The 15,467-nt window shown below is 39.3% G+C and overlaps 1 protein-coding gene across 1 annotated transcript in view; it reads left to right on the top strand.

Annotated features, from left to right (window-relative positions):
- Positions 1-8,745, top strand: part of MORN1 (MORN repeat containing 1) — a 97,028-nt gene extending 88,283 nt beyond the window's left edge. The window contains exons 12-14 of the transcript XR_008580133.1: positions 7,706-7,890; positions 8,299-8,434; positions 8,704-8,745. The gene's annotated coding sequence lies outside the window, so the exon portion shown is untranslated. The remainder of the gene's footprint in view (positions 1-7,705; positions 7,891-8,298; positions 8,435-8,703) is intronic.
- Positions 8,746-15,467: the final 6,722 nt, after the last annotated feature.

Genomic DNA, 15,467 nt, shown 5'->3' with positions numbered 1-15,467 from the left:
AAATAAAGGAAAGGATTCTTTTTTAAAAGAGCATAGTCTGCTCTAATGGGATCTAATAACTCTTAATAGTCCTCCATAAAAGTAATAGTGTACTTAAATCTCCACTTGGCAATAATCCGGGGCAGAAAAAAGTGCATTTTAAAAATGGGAACAGCTCAAGGCTGCATGTTCCCAGCCAGCAATGACAAGCTGAAACAATACAAGGAATCCAGATAATGAAGCACATATGTCTTTCCAGTACCATGCGAATCAACAGCTTCCTCATTTACGCAATCAAAAGGGGAAAAACAGTCCCCCATTAATCCCAGCACCTGAGGTGAAGGGGTGAGGACTGCAAAACTAAATAAGCCCTCATATCAGTGTTGACTAAGATTTACAGGAGTGAACTCACTTTGTGCTTTGATTTCTTCTCTCTTTTTCCTTCCCCTCTCTTTCTTCCTGCTATATACATTTTCAAACTTAGGGACTCTGGGAAAGCAGATTAAAGCCAGCCCTGGAGGTTTATAGAAACTAAATGAGGCACATGGCGAGATGCCTGGCATGAAACATAGGCCCTGATTCATAAAATAGTTCAAAAGCGTATATGTATCAAGTTTAAAATGGGGGGATCTCTTGGCCATAGATTGTAGCAGAGTTTCTCAATAGAGTGCAGGCTGCTGTGCCACTGAAAGAAGCCCTTGAGGCTTCTATTTACAAGGCAAATGTCACATTTTACACAGCTGGAAACCAAGGCCTAAGTGACAGTGTACTATATTAAGCAATCAGTGTAATGTGCCTAGAAAACAGAAGGAACCTGTATCCGTGGTTCTTTCAATACTTTGAAGTAAATCCCTCAAGGTCATTTGTATTGACGGTGCCAACTACAGGGCTCAGACCTCTTGGCTTAGAGCATCCAACTATAGCCATCGGAGGGTGATATATTGCACCAGTATAAAGGTTTGATCTTTGCCTACTGTTACAAATGGACTGTATTTGCATTTGCTAGCTGTCTGCCACTGTACACAAAACCTTTTTTAACCCTGGATATAGAGGGGAGGGGAGGGATAAAAGCAAAAAAAAAAAAAAAAAAAAAAGAAAAGAAAACCAGCACACTTTTCATTTTGAGTTTTAAAGTCATCTTTCATTTGTAATCAACTCAAAACACTCCCAAATCTACTAGTCTGCAACAAAAGAGTGGCAACTTGTGGTCGTATATTTAGGAAAATGAATTCCATTTGAATTCAGAGTGATTTTTTTTTTCATAATGGGAGTAAGAAATCCCCCCAGACTGACTAATAGCAGATCCCATTAACTGTAAAGGCCAAAGGGGAAATTGAGAAGTGAATGATTTGGCCATGAAATGAGGTGAACTAATTTGCAGAGGAATGAGTATTTCTGAGCATCTGGTGGCTGGCCTGCCTGTGATAGCATGGATAAACTGCACGCAAAAATGAGTATTTGGCTGGCTTGATAGTAGACAGCAATGGCCCCAGAACTCTCTAGTGATTTGGAGCTTGCAGAAATTCTCTGCGTTACCAAAGATTTTCATTTTTTTTAATGAAGATCTTCTTTCCTACCCAAATGTGTTCATAGTTCTGTTCAAAGTAGCAGTGAAGAAAGACCGTTCAGGCACACAGTCACAGATGTTTCCCCATGTGTGTGATCTACGTGAAGCAGATATTATTCCATGCCATGTTATTTCAGAGATTAATGATGGGCAAGCTTCAAAAGGTTTGAAATTTGCAAATAATTGATTTGGAGGAACTCCCACAACAGCAAAGCTTCTTTGGATCTGATCAAAACTCTCTGTACATAGTGGAACTGTACCAACAGCCAAAGATGACTGAAACAGCAAAGGGAGCCCTCAATTCCCTGCCAGAGCAGAAGAGATACAAGTTAGTCAAGCACATAAATGGATTTGACGGATGGACCAACCGGTGGATAAGGAATTGGCTGGATGATCGCACTCAAAGACTTGTGGTCAATGGCTCGATGTCCAAGTGGAGACCAGTGACGAGTGTTGTTCCTCAGGTCCCTTCCAACCCAGGCCATTCTATGATGATGATCATAAAGAAAATGACATCACTTCTATGACTTCCATGGAGGGAAACTTCTTCAGAGAATTATGTTCTCTAGGAACATGTGCTTGTTTTCCAGAATCAATTTGGTTCTGATTTAGTGAATAAAAAATGCAATTTAATCTTTTAACATTGTCATTTTATTACCTGAAGTAGACGTGGATGACTACTGGATTTTTCAAGTGAGTGACCTTACCAAAAAGTCAGGAAAAATTTCTCTTTTCTATTGAGAAGGTACAAGGAAATTCAGTGGAAATTTTTTTTTTTAATTAAAAATAGGTTTTTTGGAAAACTAACATTGGGGTTTTGACCAGTCATTTTAAAGTAAGTATGTATAATGCATTTGACGAACACCCTTTCCTACTATCAGGGAATAAAACATACTTGAAAGTAAGAAAACCGTATGGAAAGTGAAGTTTACATAGTGAGAAGTACATAAAGAAGTGAATTGTGTATGATTCTTGCATATTTTTTAATCGGTAAGTGCTTCGCATCATCGACAGGGAAGATGCTCTTTTAGTTTGTTTCTGTGTCAGGCTGTAGCCTCCCAAACAGAGAAAACTAGTGAGTTCGGCAATACTCCCTCTCTTCTTGCATGTTGACAGATCTTGCTATTGAAGCCTTCCAGAAGGGACCTTCTCTCCAAAAGTGGGAAATTATTTCCCTCTGTTCTGTGAAAATATCTGAAGGCCCTCCCCACTGCTGATCCCTTTGCCCACTGCTAAAGGAGCTCCTTTCGGTATCCCCGAGAACAGTCAGGGAGCGCGTTCCTCAGTTTCCCTGTAGCTGTGCAACAGCTGAGTTGATGACACTCAACACAAAGAGTTGTTATGTGACAACTCAAGGACAAGGTGAGAGAGAATTAGGGATAATGTTGCTGAGTGGCTCAGTTTCTGTGGCCATTACACTAGAGTTGGGGTTTATAAGCATGAAGCCACAACAACATTGAGACTGTTAGTTGTGAACAGTTTTTGGGAACAGTTGGGAACGTTTCTTTCCAGTTATTTGCAACTCTCCATACCCTGACTTACTACTTAGAGTACATGCTAAATTCCACTATGAAGACAAAGGCAATTTTTCAAATAACACCTGAGTATTCACCCTTCATGCTCATGGGGATTATTCCTTGCAGAACTTCAAAGTAGATGTCTGGACTCAAGTAGAGGGGTAAAATTATAACAGCAGAAGCTCTCCCAGAGGAGTCTTTTAGAGATGTCCCTTGAATTAACAACGATGAGGACACAGAGCCTGCTAATTAGTTATACTGAAATGTTCTTCCTACATATTTTTGTTTTTGGAAAAGCAATGGAGTGGAATTATGAAATGTGTAGTCTTGTTTGCTAGAATCAGCTGCCTTCTTTCTGAAAGCTTTTTATGAGAGAAGGGTTGAAGAACATGAGAAATAACAGGCTTTACTCTGGGAGTGTTAATTGCCATTTCTCATTTGTTGCTATTCTCCTGCTAAATCAGCTTGCATACATAAAATCATAAAATCCACAATTTTAAAAGTTGTTGCCATTAACTTTTTGTTTTGTGGAGGTAGCTAAATGGCAAAAGATAGAATTCTGAGATAGCTGTTAAAAGAGAGAAGCCAGGTCTTTAAGGAGAACTATCTTTTATAGACTGAGTATTGTAATCAGAAGCAGCAGCCAAGTGATTTGGTACAAGAGGATAGAGAACTGATTTGGTATTTGTATAAAATGGAAAAAAGGAGAGCCAGAGCAACTTCTCAAAGTGATGTGAAGCCGGAATAAACCTTTTGAGGCCAAGGAAGGTACAGCAAAATGGAGAAGATGAGAATGAAGACCATAGGATGTTTTATCTCAGCCAATCGGTTTCATTCATTATTACATACTTTTGTCTCTTCTTTCCATTAAAACAGACTGTTTTCTCTGTCTTCCATGATTATAGAGGACACACTGCTTGCTCAAACCTTTTTTTTTGCCTCCAATCTCCATTGTTCTCCTGCTGTGTAATTTGTACAGTACTGGGTTGTGCTGCTGAAGAATATTGTTGTTGTTGGAGTGCTCCAAGGTATTTTTTCCCATTCTCATTCTCAGTTGCATTGTAAACTGCGCTCTGGCACCATGACAGAGAGAATTGCCGATTGCATGATTGCTTTCTCCTTTCACCAGTAAAACTATGTGAGAGACAGTTTTTTCTCAACCAAATCTTGTCTGCAACATCAGCATCTGCCAGCCCCCATGCAAATCCTCCTTTTTTCCTACGGCTGAGAATCAGATTCTCCAGTTCATTGACCCAGCTTCATCCATCTCTTTGCAGGCAACCAGTTGGATGAAAAAGTGGATCTTTCACTGTCAGTAAACTTGATTACCAGTGGACCAACAGGAAGAATGAGTTACATAATTGAAAATGCATTTCCAAAGACTAAATGTATTAGGAAGATGAGTGTTTTTTTCAGCTGCTGTCATGAAGGAAAGCACTGTGTAGGAGGACAGGCAATGTCTTTGAAAACTGTTCAGCTTATTTACGGCCCCTGTCAAAGTCAGATTAATGATTTTATATCAAAATGATACACAATTAATAATTTTTCATTATCCTTGTACTTTGGTTAGAAATAATAACCATATTAAGCTCTGGGTTCGCATATCCTGAGGCCTTCGATGGGAATAGATGCATCTCAGTGCCCTGAGAGCTTTAGTAAAGCTGCATGGATTTAATTGAATGTTATGTTATAATTTTACAGTGCATTTAAACTACTAAGTTTCACAAAAATTCAGACCTCTAATCCCACTAATCCAAAAATGAAGAACTTTTTTATGGCATATCTTGTGTAGTCCTATTTTTTTTAGTCAAAGTAAATGCAAAATGCCACTTCTAAGATGAATTCACATTTTTCTTATTAATGTCTTCTTTTTTGTGTGTGTGCAATTGAAAATGATGAAACAGAGCGTATGGCAAAATGCTGTGCAACCACATATTTGTGCCAGCCCACCAAAGCAGATCTGCTAATTTCGCACAGCTTTAGTCTATAGTCAAAGCCCACGGAGAGGTATGTACAGTGAAGTGTGCCATGCTACCTCGGGCAGCCTCTCCCACAGTGATGCTCTGTCTCACCTGGAGAAGTTTCTCAGTGTGTTTAAGAATCACCAGCCTGAGAACCCTACCACACAGTTCTTACATAAATTGCAGCAGAAATGACAACTGCCTAAAACCCCACTGTATCTCTAATAGTGGCTTGAGTCCTGTAAGCTCAGTGATCCTGGGCTCCCACGGAGGCTGCTCAGATACTAGGGAAAGAGCCACTCCTCTCCACGGCTTCGCTCCTTGTGCTCTTGGCAGCAGCGCTGTTCAGGAAATTGTAGCAAACCAGAGACAGAATATAGACATTGCAAAGACAACTGTTTACATTCCTGTGAAGAAAGCTGCAGCAAAAACTGTCAGGACCACTGAATAAGACGCTACCTCGCTCCTACATTTAAATTTTTGCTTGTCCATGTCATGCAGACATCACGTGCTGCTGTTGTGATGCTTCGGTGCTCTCAGTTCAAGCATCCTAAGTGATGGATACCTCTTCACTGTTAAAATCTGGATACGTTCCAGACTTCTCAAGTTTTATGGGGCTCAAGTCAGACTTCGGAGTTTAGATTGGTATCTTCTGGAAGTGAAGCCATCTAAACCAGGAAGAAAATTCCTGAGACAAAAGCTAATTGAGGCTATGTCTGACTGCCATTATGTGATTTTACATGCTGTACTTTGCATGGATAGGAGAAGAAATATGTCATCAGCTGTATGTGTCTCAAAAGTCTGATAGGGCTGTATCTTAGAAAAGAGTGTGGGTTGTTATGTTATTTTATATCAAAGCTTCTATTTTAAATGGCAAGGAGCACACACTACAGAGAATTGTTAGATTTCTACTTGCCATACACTATACCAAATATAACTGGTTGTTCAGTTTCAGAATTTGGTAGGGCCTAGGATTGCTTCAGAATCACCCGTGAAATATAGTGTTGGGAGTTGTGTTTCCAAGAGATGGATTTCTGGGCTACAAATTACAGTGTAGAGAACTTTGAAAGAACTCTCGTGTTCAAGTATTTTACTTACACATCTCAAGTACCTTGCAGAAGGTCTTGTTGGCGATGGTTATTCATGTTGCTTAGGAAAAAAGTAGGTGCAACTGCCCATCAGGTTTAAGACAGGCTAAGTATTTGTCTCTGGTGACGGAGGTTACAGGAGGAGTGTGGCCGTGGCATTATTTGCAGATGTAGGAAATAAGGTCACTATAGCACCTATAGTGGGATGTGATGTGTGGGCTGAACGACTGTTGTGTAGAGTATAATGTGTTTGTAATGTGTTTCGGTGGATCTGACCATGTCAGAATGTGCACTGGAATGCTTTGATCTCACATTGATACAAACGCGATATAGAGGCCAGAACATCCTCTATTGTTTGCCTGTGAAGCTTCTTGTTCCACACAGTCTTCTCAATTTACAGCACCTAAGGATTTCATATTCTGTCCAGAAAACAGGTTCAGTTCTCCAAGGCCGGAAACAAATGCTTTAGGTCATGGTGCCAGCTGCAGCAAATGAACTGCCACTTACAAGAGTCAGTAGTTGCAGTAGTAATACCACTACGCTGAAAGAAAATGGGATCTCTGAAGATATGTTTAGTGTCAAACAAAATCAAACAGATTTTTTAATTCATTTTTATTAATCCAGCTCAAATTCAGTAGTTATTATCAATATATTGCCTTTTAATCTTGACACACTTGAGTTTCCTACTTTCTTTTCCTTCCTAGATTTATTTCCTCTAAATTTCACAAATTGGATGTCGATATGAAGGCTTCCCATTCTCCATTGTCTCAAAAAGAGATAGAAGTGTTTTAATACATGAAATCATATTAGAAATTTTTTATAACTAAGCTAACAATTTGTGTGCTCATGGAAGTTCCCCTAAGAAGTCTCTGTGGGAGTTTTACCATAGACGTTAGTTGAAAAGGCTCAAAATCAAACTCTGAAGACTTGAACCTTAATTTTGTATTAATATTAATTTTATTTTATATTTTTATTCAAATTACTGCAGTATCTGGAAGTTTAAGCCAAAAAACAATTACTCTGAGGGGTTTTTGTGAATTACAGGTATGGGTTAGATTTGCGTAATGCCTATCACAAGGAGTCCATCGAGGACTGCTTCTACAGGTAGTTACAATATAAAGCATCACTTTCAGCTGCTTTGTAATTTCTTTGTTTGCACTGTTAGCTTCTACCTGTTTATCCAAGACATGGTAGAGAGAGTAAAGAGGTTAAGCTGAAATTGTATGGAAATTCTGTCCTGGTTGCTGACGCCTGTACGTCACAGATAATCAGAGTAAAAATTTTAAAGCACTGAAAATTAGTAGCATATAACTTACAGACTGCACCAAGTCTGTAACCTTGTTGTACTTACATAAAGTAATTTCATTTTGATTGCCTATTGAATAAGTCTGATTATTCTTTAAGAGTCACTTTGGAATGGAGCCTGAAGGTACAATATAAAATAATTGAATTGAGTGTAAAGTTCCAGCTGGTAACCTTGTCAGTAATTTGAACAAAGATCTTGTATCTGTAATTTAGAGAGCTGTAGATGTGAATGTGAAGTGGATTCTACTAATACTTAGGAAATTTACCCCCTTCTTTTTCCCCCCACAGTGTAACTTCTGTTCTTACCAACAAGCTCATTTTAATCGAATTAACATACCAGTTGACGGCAGCACACTGGAATTAGGACTGTGTGGTTGGCTCAGATTTATTTCATGCTATATCACAGTATGAACTTGAGGAATGATTTCCAGGAGACTAATTATCACATTATACTGAACTGCACCGTAACTCCAGTAAGTAGAGCGACAGGATTCTTTTTATCTTTTCTTAGCTATTTGTTGCAATTTTTGACCCCCTTAGTGAAACTTCAAAAAAGAGGAATCCCAGAGCTGTAGCCTAATGTTCTTTAGGAAGTGACAAAAAATGCTGCCACTGAGGTCCTGCAGTATAAAATCCAGACCCTTAGTACTTCTGAAAGTGGACCTGAGTGTGTTGATAATTTCAGTTTTGATAGCTGCTGTCCCTGGGCCAGATTCTGTGCTGCTCTCTAATGAAGGTGCAATCATGAAGAATATAGGGCAGTGGATTGACTGTAAGACACTTCAAGTTTGTCTTGTCTGTAAATTTAACTGAGGGGCTCTTCTACAGTTGGTGATACTAGCCCTTCAGACTTGTCCTCACAATACCCTCTCACTTTACAGGTGGTGTATTAAATGCGGACAAATTGGCCTCCGAGGATATAGGCAGGAGTTCAAGAATTCTTCTATTTATTAGGACAGCCTGTTTATTTCAAAGTGAAACTGAAGATGAAGTCACCTGGATGCTAACTCTTATCCGGTATTTTCTCACAATTTTATTTTGTGCATAAATTAATGAGAAATTTCTCTTGCAAATCCAAGCAGTTCCCTTTTCAAATTTCAAATTATTAATAACTGCAATAGTTATCTCACGGAGAAAACGAAATACTGAGGAATTGAAAGATAATGCTATTTGGGATATGAAAATCATGCACAATTTGTTTTGTGTTGCTTAAAATATGCATTCAGCTAGAAATAAGTTTCTCAATCTTTTTTTCAAAATTTAGGATGTACTTTTTTTTATTTCAGAGACAGCTTCCTTAGTCAGACAGATCCAAACATGGAAATCAACTTTTTGCAAGCATCAGGATAAATGGTATGTTACTATGGCATTTTGGATGCCTTCTTATTTACTAAGCTTTTTAGCCCTGTGTTGCTAAGATGCAAGGCTGATGCACAAAACAATAGGCCATCCTTGTCTTCAGATAATAAGGTCAAAGTACAAAGTCAGTAGGATGTAATTTTCTACAAATGGAATGTGTCCTCATTAGAAAGATTTGATTTTTTAAATAGTATTTGAAGTAAATGCTTTCTGATCAAAATAGGAGACTAGTTATTAATAAAATCTGATTCACTACTTTGATTTACTAACTGGCAAATTTGCCAACTTGCAGCATGCTAAAAACACACACACGCGTGTGTCTCTTGTACACTCCTTGGCCACCTGCCGTGAGCCATAGCTAGTGACACCGGCACCTTGATTTACCATCTCTGAACAGCTACGTCTCATTTCATGAAATGCTTTAAAGAAATGGTGCCAACCATCCATGATGCTGTTATACCTCCCTCCTCTTTTGATAGCTCCCTTCTTATGTCCCAGCTGGTATTCCTTGGAGCTTTGCCTTTGGTAAACTGCCATATATTCTTTGCAAATATGCCACAGCTATTCACTTTTCCTTCTGCAAATGACTCGCATTAGCTTCTATTGTTGTTGCATGTCAGTGAGAATATAGTTCCTTCAACTCACTAGCTGCTATTATTTTTCTCTAGCTGTTTTCCATTAAGATGCATTTCCTCCCAAATGTTATGAAAATATATATTTTTTTCATTTACTTAGAGTTTGTAAAGCTTTTCCCATAGATAAATATCTCCCACAGGATCGACTATAGAGAATGCGAGTGGTGGTTGTTGTTGTTCTTTTCCATCTGCAATGCATTTTCCCCCCTTAAATTTATGTATGTGCTGGCCCCCTCTTTATGGATACATGCGGGAAGTAACTGCTATAGGAAAAAAAAAAGGAGTTTCTAGTGATAGATACATACGTGTTTGCAGAGAAAAGGGATAGTTTTGGGAATATCTGTGGATAGTGCATTGTGGAGAAAGACTTGTCTGTCATTTGAGCTATGGGAATGGGTAAAAGTATGTGTCTGCTCATCTGTTCTCATCTATACTGGTCTGATTCTTATCCCAGTTAACGTCTATATCCTGTATACAATCATACAGGCTTCAGTTAATTTACTTTGTGCTTTGCAAAGATGCTTCCTTTTTTATGTCACTGTGGAATTTCAAATATCAGTGGAGATGTACTTTTAAATCTCCAGAAAGTCAGAAGTGTCTTTTCATCAGCATGAGAGGACAAGGGTTCTCAAAGGATCTTGTTCAGTTTGGCATAACATCTATACATTTGCATTGTAACATGAATTATTTAACCCCTTTAAGTGTGCAAAACTAGAAATCTTACAAAACAGAATCTCCTTAGAAGAGTCATAAGTTTTCTTTTTATCAAAGTCCACAGATACATCTATAAACTCCTATTTCTCAGAGGATTTAAACTTTTCTCTGGTAGCAAACAGATGTAGGAAGGTACATCCCAGCCCTTTCACAGTATGAAAAGGAGGGCAGCTTGGACCTGGGTCTACAGAAGGGTAAAGGGTCCTTTTTGCCCAGCTAGTTGTGCTTTCTTTGTGACTGGTGACCACTTTATGAGCAATAACAACTTGAAGAGGTTGGGCAGTAAAAAATGAAGACTAGAGTTGATAGCTCAACAGCTGGGATACAATTTAGTGGAAGATCTGTTCATACTGTCTCCATCTAGCACTATTGAGAATAAGGGATAGTTAAAAAAAAAAGAAATATTTAAAAATATCTTTAAAATGGAAGTATTTTTTCCCAACTATGACACTTTTTTTAAAACACATTTCATAAATTACATTTTAATGATGCAGAATTTTGTTGCTTTCTTTTTGTCAATAAGCATGACTAAATAAAAATATCTTTTTTTTAGCTTACCCTTTTTCTTTCTGTTGTACCCTAGGCTTCTTTGAAGGAATTTTACTTGAGTATGGATTGCAGTATTTGTCCTGCAGTATTTACGCTGTACTTTTAAACTTGTATTCTAAGTTCTACAAATTTAGAAGTTAGACCATGGTACCAAAACCAGAGTGGGAGGTAGTGGATACCAAATAGTACCATGATATGGATACATAGCTTCAGCGCTATAATCGGGAAATAACCTGACCATCCCTCCTGCATAGCACAGTCCAAGAAGTCTGAGCATTAATCTCTTCCGTAGTGGAAACAGACACACTAGAAATTTTTTTCTTTAAGATTTGATTAAAAGTAATCCAGCCAGTTCTACTAAAGATAAAAATTCCTTCTGAGGCAGTTAGAGAGGTGAGTTCCACACAGCGAAGGACTCTCAGGATTTCTTTCAAGCTGCAGGAAATAGACAATAACTACGTTAAAGCTCAAGATTGTTTTCTGCACTGTGTGCTATCTGAGCTATGCCAGAAGAGCTCTGATCCTCTGCTGATAACAGTAACGCAGAAAACAAGCCTCACACAAGGTTATGTTCTGAGGCAGTGAGTCAAGTGAGAGCTTTCAGAGACAACTTAAGACTGACAATGGAATATGCCGTTTACCCACATATGAATAAGCAAGGATATAGCGTATGTGCCGTAACTTGGGCATAGTTTGTTGATTTAAAACCACATGCTTTTCACAAGGCTTATGAAAACATTTGCATTTTGGAGGACAGATAATTTTCTAGAGTGTTTTGCTGGAACCTAGGAGCTCTTAGTTTCAACTTCAGTTCTGGCACGTACTACTTCTAGTACTGTATCAATCTACAGTAACAATGCAGCTTGTCTTTTGTATTTCAAAGTAGAGCAAAGATATGATGGAAATAGAAGAGTTGCTCTTGAAAGACTTTCACGCACTGAGATAGCAGAAGCAGTGTGAAATCAGTATATCAAGTGAGATTCCTGCCATTCAAGCCCCAAATTTTTTCACATTGCTTCACAGCAAACCACTGCTGGTTGAACACTAGCCCTCAGAAAAAGATATTGTAGCCAAAACCGGCTTTTATAGCACAGCCTTGAATAGAGAGCACATGCAGCGCACTTGCGGCATATAAATTCTACTGCAGTTTTGGCTGCATTGATTACTGGTGCTTGTGCTATGAGTCACCTAACTTTATGTTGTTGCAGCAGTACGTATATTTTTAGGATGTGGAAAAAAAATAAGAGCAAATATTTTATACAAATAGCATGGTTTCAATTCCCATCTTGAATATTTGATCATTACCATTGGTCAGGTAAGTGGCAGTGTTACTGCAGCTGAACAGTAAGGATAAAGTAGACCAAACTGGTAATGTAGCAAAAAAGATATGTTCTCTACTTAGATTAAGCAGGCACAAATTGGAAGGGAGGGAGATGGAACGATTTTTCACATAACCATAATTGTGTGCTAATTATATCATGGAATGAAAGCAATTGCCCAATTATAAGACAATGTATCACTCTATCACAGGCAGTGCTTTGAAGGTTTATGTACTTTAAATTACTGTGACATTCCCAAGGCTCCTCTGTTTACACATTTGTCTCAACATCTTCTAGCAACAGCAGTGCTATGACTAAAGCCATTAATTAATATATTCCCTGTGTCTTTGCAGAAGTTACAGAGTCCTGTTCAGAATGAATTTATGCTGTTTTGTAAAGCAGCTTGATTTTCCTATTACACTGCTAATGACCATGCTGGGTTTGATAACTGAGGGTAGATGAGGTAGGTTTTCTCCTCTACTCTCCTGGCAAATATTTTTCTGTCAGTGAGCTGTCTGTATTACTGAATTTTTGTTCCTCTCTGAATTTTAATAAGATTGAACTCCTCCTCCCATGACAGCAGATTCTCCAGTCATGACATTATTGCTTTCTCCAGTCATGACATTATTGCTTTCTTTTCTACCCAAAATGAGTGAGAGGGACATCTTCACCAGTAAATCTATTTTCTTCTTTTTTACCATCAGTGGGTGAATACATTGTACATTGACCAGTATTACCATTTCATTTTCAGTTAGTTATGAATAGGTGTTTGTCATTGTAGGCAGGTAAAATTGTATTACATGCAAGTCCATAACAGCATTGGTCAAGCTAGACTGAATAACAACCACGGTGAATATTCAGTGACAGAGATGTCAGTGTGGTCTGTAAAAACCTGACAAGAACCCCAAGTGTGTGGTCAGATAGCTATACTGTACAGAAGCTTAAATGTTTGCATCTTCCCAGCTATTGTTGCTTATCCTTGCAAGATTAAACCTGATGTAAAACTACCTGTAAAACTGCATAGGAGTCAAGCCTTTATTTGCCATTAACTATTTGTTCATTAAACAGACAATGGAAATCGCAGAGCACTGGGATTTAGATTCTTTTTTATCCTTATCATGAAAAAACCCCATCCTTGTCCATCACTTGAAATACATCCCACTGGTTAAGTCATGTTCTGTCTGCCAATAGACCTTTCCTGTACACCAACCTCTGAGCCCCAAAGCATAGAAAATCAGTGAGGGCATAGCAGCACTGCTTCCTCATACGCTTTCACACACCTTCCAATGAGGAACCATAAGATGAGTTGAACCTTACTCTACCAGGCATTGCAGCATGCCTAATAAGTCATCTAATACCTGTCACTTTGGACCTTGGAAGAGGATGGATCCTTCCAGGGAGTGGTCACCCCCAGAGCACCCATATCTGTAGCAGCAGTATATGAAGAGACAGGATCTCTCGAGCAAATGGTATGAGGTTTTTCTGCATACTATTGGTCAAAACCAAATTGTCAAACCCCACATATAAATCAATAGGCTGTCAACATAGATCTTGGCGAACCCGTTAATAAACAGGCTGCTGCATTCTATACCAGCTTCAGTTCACAGATAGATTTAAGGTGCAGCCCCAAGTACAGCACTCTGCAATATGCCTTGCTGTCAAAGTAAAAACTAGGGAGTGTTGACTTATTCAGCAGTTTCACACAAGGACAGGCTTGACAGGTGGCACCAGAATGTGAGGTCTGTTTCAGATTCTTTCATTAATTTTTTTTGCAAACTTTAGTGGCTTTTGAAAGGAACCATACTGACAACACTAGAGGCTGCACTCTTCTATTTATCTGTAAAATATAAATGGGAAGGGATGGCACAAGCTTACCTGTTTGCTAATTTTCCAGACTGAAAAGCATTAGCTCTTCTCTGTGATGTTTCATGGGAGTGAGAATGCAGTTGTCTCGTTCATGAGGATACATGTACAGAGCCATGTAGGGTAAAATGACCTTTTCTGGCCTGTAAGTGTTTCAGTGAGATATAATGGGGTATGTGTGTCTATCACTGACTGCCCTGCTAGGGAGCCTGGCATGGCCAATATATTTTTTTCTCATAGAATCCTAGAATGGTTTGGGTTGGAAGGTACCTCAAATCCCATCCAGTTCCACCCCCTGCCATAGGCACGGACACCCTCCACCAGACCAGGTTGCCCAAAGCCCCATCCAACCTGGCCTTGAACACTTCCAGGGATGGGGCAGCCACAGCTTCTCTGGACAACCTCTTCCAGTGCCTCACCACCCTCACAGGGAAGGATTTCTTCCTCATATCTCATCTAAATCTCCTTTCCTTCAGCTTAACGCCATTCCCCTTGTCCTGTCACTCCCTGCCTTTGTAAACAGTCCCTCTCCAGCTTTCCTGTAGCCCCTTTAGGTACTGGAAGGTGCTGTAAGGTCTCCCCAGAGCCTTCTCTTCTCCAGGCTGAACAACCCCAACTCTTTCAGCCTGTCTTCATAGCAGAGGTGCTCCAGCCCTCAGATGATCTTTGTGGCCTCCTCTGGACTCGCTCCAATAGGTCCATGTTCTTCTTATGTTGAGGGCCCCAGAGCTGAACGCAATACAAAAAGAGACTCAGATAATATCTAGCTTCTTCATTGGAACTGTTTGTCAACTGTATGGCATCACTTTTTTCCCTTGTTTTATTTTTAAAGGTATGTGCCTAGGTTTGTAGTTATTTATTTGGGATATTTATCAAAACCTGTTGGTATCTTGCCATTTTTTCTGTCCTTTGTGAAATGAGTTTTATGGATCTTGGTACAGTATTAAATTAATGGCTCTCTGGATCACAAAAGTCACAATTCAAAGTGCTGGTAATTGGCACCTCAACATATATTCCCAGCAGAGGCCAAGGACTAGATAGTTTCAGAGATGGAATGACCATCTGCCTCTTCTTGGTGGTTCCTCATGGTTGACTGAGCAATGTCAGGAAAGCTTGTCTGCTTTACCTTTTTTGGGGACAAGTCAAGGATTTCTCTACTACCCATCTGGTACTTGATGCTGGCATTATATTCTTCATTATTTTTAAGATAATTTGTCTTCCTCCCACCTCTTCCCCATAGCACAGCATTTTAATCCCCTGCCACTCGTATTTTTGTAAGTGGTATCTTAGATGGCAGAGACAAACGCATGACTCGCTGTCCCCTGTGTTTTGCTTCCACAGGTGATGCTAGTGGATAGCCTCGTTCCCTGATGCGGTACAGCCTAGGTGTTTGGCATGTCTAAGTACCCAAGAATTTGGTATCTTCCTTTCCTGCACTGTTCTGATATTAATGCTTTGGCACATAATAAATGCCAACAGATGCCATCAAGTGTAAAGAGACAGGTGGTGTCAATGCGTCAGAGGAGGGACTTCCTCCAGAAAGATGGCACTTGCTGAGTTATGTAGGCTGCCCATGCAAATCCTTAGCCATGTGACATCTATCTCCTTGTG

Source organism: Grus americana, chromosome 21 (assembly GCF_028858705.1).
Source record: "Grus americana isolate bGruAme1 chromosome 21, bGruAme1.mat, whole genome shotgun sequence".
Taxonomy (NCBI): Eukaryota; Metazoa; Chordata; class Aves; order Gruiformes; family Gruidae; genus Grus; species Grus americana.
The sequence above is the reverse complement of the archived record's forward strand: the minus strand, read 5'-3'. Positions and strand labels throughout refer to the sequence as shown.